A 5,400-nucleotide genomic window follows, 5' to 3' on the forward strand; every position below is an offset into this window, starting at 1 on the left:
AAAAACGCGATGTGTTGGATGTGCTAAAGTCGTGTTTTTGTGCTAAACACAAAAAACAGCTTTACAAATAACTGCTCACAACCAACACTGTCCTAAGATCTTCGGTTCAGAACTTCAGTTACAACACAAGAGCATATGAGCAGTTATTTGTAAAAGTTGATTTTCTAATACTCCCGAAAATCACATGATTGATCATCCTGAGCTTTCCAGATAATTGAAGAATAAATCACATTACCTGCAAACAAAAGAATAAACCAGATGATGTTTATTTATTGCCAAAAATCAGCAACGCGCAATCTGACAACAAGTACATAAGCCGGACCAGACCGATAAAAAAACGACTGCCCCAGGGAACCAACAGGAGGGGGAAAAGCGAAGCACAACCTGCAGCTTTCCTGAGTACCCCAAATATTGCGGGCAGAGAGTTAACTGATGCCTCAAGAATTCTCAGTGTTTAGCCTCCTACTTGGTGAAACACGAAATCTTGCATCATACTATGATCTGGTGAAATCGTACGGTCAAGCAATAAGTTTAACAGCTTCCGTTCCAGAGACAAGTGTATCTTCTACAAATGGTATGGTCTTCCATACTTTTAATCCTACTGGCGCTGGACTATTTTCAGGACCTGAAACATATGAACATATATACATCAATAGTATATAATGGAGTGACCGAAAGAATGAAGATAACCAAACTCTTTGTCCCAAGGCTGGCAATACAAACCTTGACATCTCGTGTCATCCTCCATACAAACTGACATGTAATGAGAACTATTTAGCTTCGCGAGTGCAAATAGCCAATTCTCAGACAGACGATCACACCCAGAGTTGGAATCATTACATACTTTCGATGCCTGGAAAATCCGACGAGAGTCAAGGCAGACCGATAAAGATGATTTACTGTTAGGTTGCAATAACATAATGCACCTGACTTCGCTGATGTCCTATGAAGCGTAAAAAACAGACACTTATCCCTAACGAAAAAAATTAGGACAGTTACCATGCAAAAGCCAAAAAACAGGGAAGGCATCTACTTTTGATTCCGTGTGCACGCAATGGTTTGAGGGCATGTACAATGGTGGCATATGGATACAGATGCCCCATGACAAAAAGTAGATTGAGGCATCTACATTGATTTTTTTCTCCCCAATGCAAGCTACCACTAGTGGGCCTCATCAAAGAATAGAAAATAAATACTTCCACTACACATGCATCTCTACTCTCCACTTCAACCTTTTTAGCTTTATGCACCGGACCATACTTTTCTCCCCAAGCACCCGCCTCCTACAGAGGATCCCGCTGCTCCATCCGAACCTATTTTCCTGACATCCGATCCTGCGTGGCCTACGGGGCATCACCCTGGGCTATGCATTGGCCATGCCTGGCGTGATTGCACAGCACATGGTGGACCACACACATGCTGTTTTCTACTTATTTTGCTTTCTTATTTGGAGGTTTGCCCCATTGTTTTTCTATTTGATGAAATACTGATTTCTGCTATAAAATATGTGACACATGTGGAATTTGAGAATTTCTTGTGATTCTTGCATGAAACCCTGAAATACATGCGAAACACATGCCAAAAAAGATAAATAAAAGGTCAAACAACTATGAGTCTCCTCAAATTTATTGGCTTGGTTCAGATCCATGTAAAATGCATTGAATTGTTTAGTGAAACTTGGTTTGGATTACGGCAAAACCTGATTAACCTGCTGCAAAACATGTCTTAAAATTTGCAAAACATACGCTATACAATATTTTGGAACATGCTGGAGCCCGTGCAGTGAGAAAAAAAAAGGCTGAAATGATATGTGAGAGTGAGTGGTAGGGAATATTACATCTCAACCATTGACAGAGATGACCAAAATAGAAGGTGAGATGCTAGACCGGTTGTTTTAAGAACCAGCAGTACACCATCCCATAGCAGCATTTTTTCGTATAAAATTCACTTAACATGACATCTGACCGTTGGGCCAAGACGTAGGTGTCACATGTCAGAAGGTGTTACAAATGTCACGTGAAATTTTGTTCACACACATAGTTCTAAAGCTCCCTGATTATATGTCAAAAAAAGAAAGAAGGGGAAAGGTAAAAGCTACATACCTTAGAAACCCGAATTCCCTTGCTTGTTTTCAAGTTGATTGTAAACTCATTGAGTGGAGCACCTGACAAACCCAATCCGAGAGCCTTTACATATGCTTCCTATAAATTTAGAAATCAATGATCCTTCAATGTGCAACATCGTATCAGTAGCCATTAATTCAAATAGGCAATATTTGGTGCATAACATTCCTTTTTCCGCAAATGGACCATTCATAAGATGCCCACCTACGTGTACTTCAATTTGATTTATTCAATATAGTTATATGTGGAGTTAGCAAGTTAACATCTAAAAAGAGCTTGCACTAGATACATATACCAAACCTGCATTTCTATAGCAAAGAACAACGAAGTCAGCTACAATGTTTTAATCTTTGAAGTGGTATCTTACACTACATGATAGGGCAGTTGATATGTTCTAGCCTTGTAGTAAAAAATAACATAACTTCGCAATGTTCTAAGGAATGTATAGCACAATGAAGTGGTTGCATAGGAAAGGGCTATAAAGTAGAGGGCCAAAGAGAGACTCATTAACTTTAAGAGTCCATAGTTTGAAGAATTCCTTTTCCTGAGCATACGAATCAGAAATCTCAGTGAGATAATGAGCTTCTGAAGGGGTGAAAAAACAACGAGCAAGAGATAAAATACTCTTGGTTGTCTTCCGCTTCTTCTCTTCAATATCAATGCCAATCTAAAAAGGTACATAGAACAGCAATATCAACTGAATAACTTCCACAGCAACAAAAACATGGTCATGTCTTTCTCACTTTTGGCTGTCACAGGGACAAAGAACATACATTAGCATCCATGGCAATGCCACAGGCAATCAAAGAAGTAGTGTGTGAAATGTTGAAATGCAAGGGCAGCTCCACAATATCATCGGATGGCCACAATATCTGATCAGACATGGAAAGCAGCCAAAGGCAGTTGTTACAAGGCTTTAAATTGCAGAAAAAAAGAACCACTGAAGACTAACCTCTTACCTCAGGTTTGTGAAAATTGTTGTACATAAACTCAAACGACCTCGGATCAATTTTACAATCTGTATCCAGTCTAATTTAAACAGATTAGCAATAAGCAATGACATATCAGTATTCCTGTTATGCTATCAGTAACAACAGACAAAACAAGCATATATTCTAATTGTTGACAAGATAATAGAGCAGCGTGACAAGCTTCCATATTATTACAAGTCAAAGGGCAGATGGTTTCATTCTCCATTTCTATGACTCTTTATGGGAACAGCACATGCATCAGAAAGTGATTGGGCACCTAATAGGTCCTAAAGTGTTACTTGAGAAAGACAAAGTCATTTGTGGATGCAAGAGGTCAAAAGTTACATTGATCTTGAACCATATGTTCTCCATATATTAAGACAGATGAATGCTTGAATGGTCTCCTACAATGCAAAGGCAGAGCTCCTGCTGTTCACGTACAAAAATGCACGAATGGAAGCCATGCACCTATATACAGGAAAAAGTTCAAAGGGAATAAATCATGGACTCAGTGCATCCAAAGCAATAAATTGCATAAAATAGCTGAATCCCCGGAAATATTATACTATTTTTGTTACAACAATACCGAGTTTTCCCCATAATTACAGTATATAGACTAAGAAAAGTGTTTTTTTATAGAGTCACCACCCCCAAGGAGAGGATCCTATGTGTTGTTAATTCTAAGCAATGTACACTTGTGAATCAAACATCAGCAGACAATTTTCCTAATTCCTATTAACAAGAATATAGACAACACTGTCTCTTGAATGATAGAAACAGGAATGAAACTTCAATTAAATGTGACAGACAATGCAAAAGGAAGTTGGTGGTTACATACATCTTGAGAGGGTGGTGCGCTTCAATGCACAGGACAACATAGCATGCTTCCGCAACGTTGTTTCCTTTATAGAGTCAGCATACTCTTTTTCAGCAGGAGAAAGGAGTTGTTTATACATCTCTAGTTGGGACTGATCATTCAGCTCACCCGGGCAAAGATACCAAACATGCACCTCTCTACAAAAGAGATAAACACATAAACTTATGTCCTCGAAATATTCTAATGCACCAAACAACTATTACAAGAAAGAAAAATCAACCATTTGTAAATGTACAGGAGTATAGTCTCATTACGATACAGGCTTTGCCCAACCCCAGAGAACACTTAACCACCAAAATCTATCATGTATCCACATGTCAATATGGGGAGACGCACATATCAGGGAGTATAGTGGAACTAACATTTTCAAATATAAATAAAGGAATGCACTAGAGCGCGACGGCCGAAAACGCTGCCAAATCATGGATGATGTCATGACGACGGAAGAATCAACTGCAGCCACGTGTAATCGACGGAGCAGGCTGTGTCACACTTTGGGACAGTGCAGTGAACGTTTGTGCCATATGATTAATTCCAGTAAAATAAAACATAATAGTCCCTGATAATTCTTGGGCCAGAAGTCCTTCAGTGAATGCCCAGCACCAGCCCAAATGAAATCCACAAAACTACAGCCCTAGCAAACAATCGCTGTACCTCAAAACAAAAAGCAAACAATCGTCTCATTCTGCAACAATTGTTTAAATTTTTATTTGTTCAATGTTCATGTACTATCCTACAATCATGCCCATAAGAAATTAAGGACTGTACATATTTGACATTTAATGAACAAGACAGGCTATGGATTAGCAGCTAAGAAGCTAGCAACATCTTAGCTTCCTCTAACATTGACTAGTATAATGCACTCCCTATATTCAAATACACGTAATTGAAAATGCCATATCACCAAACACTGATACACATATGTTGGGCATCAATATATCATGTATCTAGCTTCTAGCAACATAGCTGTACTCAGGCTCCGCAAAACTATAACCTGCAACATACAGATAAACGAAGGCAGAGAAGGGGGTGCACCTTCTGGACTGCAGAGGCGGCGCGGGCGGGAGGGGCGCAAAGAGGCGCCTGCCGGGAATCCCAACGTCCTCGGAGGAGGCGGGGGCGGTGGTAGAGGCATCGCGCGGCAGCGGGGGAGGTGGCGGTGCATGCTGCTTGGCATGTGCCGCCCAGTTTGGCTTGTAGCGGGGGCGTCGGCGGGTTGATGGCTCGACGGCAGTGTAGATTATGGACAGGGGGTGTCGGAGAGAAGCGGCTCGGCGGTGGCACAGCTCCAGAGGTAGACCGCAAGGAGCAAGGCGGCGGTAGTGTCTCCATTGAAGGCCCTCGGTCAGATTTTATTTTCTCTTAATGGCCCTCGGTCATAATATTAGGGTGCGTGGGAATTCACAATGAGCAAAACAGGTTTGACATC

At 40.7% G+C, this 5,400-nt stretch overlaps 1 pseudogene; it reads right to left on the bottom strand.

The window, feature by feature from the left end:
• Window positions 1–518: 518 nt before the first annotated feature.
• LOC119336041 lies at window positions 519–5,106 on the bottom strand (annotated as a pseudogene).
• Between the last annotated feature and the right edge of the window lie 294 nt (window positions 5,107–5,400).

The sequence above is a fragment of the Triticum dicoccoides genome, chromosome 7B (genome assembly GCF_002162155.2).
Source record: "Triticum dicoccoides isolate Atlit2015 ecotype Zavitan chromosome 7B, WEW_v2.0, whole genome shotgun sequence".
In the NCBI taxonomy this organism is placed as follows: Eukaryota; Viridiplantae; Streptophyta; class Magnoliopsida; order Poales; family Poaceae; genus Triticum; species Triticum dicoccoides.